The sequence below is a fragment of the Cataglyphis hispanica genome, chromosome 6 (assembly GCF_021464435.1).
Source record: "Cataglyphis hispanica isolate Lineage 1 chromosome 6, ULB_Chis1_1.0, whole genome shotgun sequence".
Classification (NCBI taxonomy): Eukaryota; Metazoa; Arthropoda; class Insecta; order Hymenoptera; family Formicidae; genus Cataglyphis; species Cataglyphis hispanica.
Window position 1 is genome coordinate 9,904,713 of NC_065959.1, and position 2,283 is coordinate 9,906,995.

The window sequence follows — 2,283 nt, forward strand, 5'->3', positions numbered from 1 at the left end:
TCTTTTATTTGTTTGATTTTTATTCTTTTTCTTTTTGTTTTTCTACAAGATAATAAATTAATTATTCTTTATTTTATAGAGTATAAATGAAATATTGTGTATTTTTTAAATAAAAAAAGTATTATATGTATGTGTGTGTGTTTTTGTGTATATTATATATATAAAAAAAACAGACCTAATCGTACTATCTTCGTCTCTTTTATGTGTAGAGCAAAATTCATATATGCAGAGTACGCATACATTAACATTATTGCAATTTCTCTATCTTTCTTTTTCAATCATACTCTGTCTCTTTCTAATCGCTCGCTCACTATGTACTACGTATCGTTTTATGCTTCTCGCATATTCACTTATACGTTCACTTGCTTCTTCTCTCTCTCTCTCTCTCTCTCTCTCTCTCTCTTTTTGTTCATTTATTATTCTTTCATTCCCATTATTATATTTTTATATTTGTTCAACATATATTCTTCTATTTTATTCTTATTTTTCTACACGTAAATAAATAAATAAATTTATGTATTTTTATTTTATACAACATAAATGAGATATACAAGTTATTTTCTTTTTTTATTTTATTATAGTTAAGTTACAGTTATTTAGTTATTATTATAGTTATTATTATAGTTATTATTATAGTTATAGTTATTATTATAGTTGTTATATATAGTTATTATAGTTTTTATTTTATTACCAATTATTAGATGCACGAATCACAGGCGATTATATAAATCGTAAATTATAAAGTAAAAGCTATTAAATTTTAGAAAATATTGCTAAAAAAATTGATAAAAATTTTATTATTTAATATTTCCAGAATTATTCCTTTGCAAAATATATTAAAAATTATACGATTTATATCGTAAGTTAAATACAACAAATGTTTATACAAAAACACACATGTATAATACTTTTATTTATACAAATATACAATGTTTCATTTATGCTCTATAAAATAAAGATGAATAAATTAATTTATTATTATGTAGGAAAACAAAAATACAAACAATAAAATAAAACAAATAAAAGAATCATAATAATGAAATGCATAACAAGAAAGAACAAGAGATAGAAACAGAGAGAGAAAAGAGAGAAAGAAATAGAGACAGAATGAGATGAAAATGAGGAATGATGAAAATATGAATAAAATGAGAATCGAAAATAATATCTATAATTATAGGTTGCATAAATTGAACGTATGCATGTATTGCGATATTACATGAGTATGTGTGTGTAAGTGTGTGCAAGTATATGTGTGTGTGTGTGCGTGTGCGTGTGCGTGCGTGTTTTTGCGTGTGTGTGTGTGCGTGTGCGTGCGTGTTTTTGCGCGCGCGCGCGTGTGTGTGTGTGTGTGTGTGTGTGGTGTGGTGTGTGTGTGTGTGTGTTTGCACGTGTGATAACTAAATATAAATATAAATATAAAATGTATGTATCCGGTTGTGTTAAAAAATTGTATGTATCCGGATGATGCGGACGGTAGATGGTCTTAAGCCAAATAATGATACTCGAGCCGATTTCGAGCACGTGCGCTGTTGCCACATGGTTAACAACATCGAGAAAGAGAGAGAGAGAGAGAACAAGTAAGGAGCAAGCGAAATAACTAACATGAAACAGTTTCGGAGTCTCGTTCGCAAAGGTCGCTTTATCTATAATCTCTCGCGTTATATATCATTACTGTAAAATTTTTGTTTTTTGCACTTATTGATTCGAAAATAATCACAATGAATTAATGATATTTTACCGATTAAAATAATATTAAACACGATATAAGTCGCATAATTTTTAATCAATTATGTAAATAAAATTATAATTACAATTTTATTAAAAATAATCCGATTTATATCATATTTAGTGTCATTTTAATCGCCAAAATGTAATTAATCCATTACAATTATTTTCAGATATATAAAATGCAATATATAGAATTTTTATTTTCTAGTAAGGTGACATATATACGTCAAAGATTACAGATAAAGGGCCTGGTGAGCGAGACTTCGGAACTCTTTAAATTTGTCAGCTCGCTTGCTCCTTCATTTTTTCTTGCTCTCTCTTTTGTTGACTTTTTAGCATCGGGATCTTTCCTTATCTACAAAATATAAATCTTTTATAGAATAAAACTTGCATTTTGCATTTTATCAGTACGAATATAAATATAATGGATTAATGAGATTCTTGTGATTAAAATGATATCAAACATGACATAAATCGGATTATTTTTAATCAATTATGATTACTTATTTCATTAAAAATTATACGATTTATATCGTATTTAGTATTATTTTTATC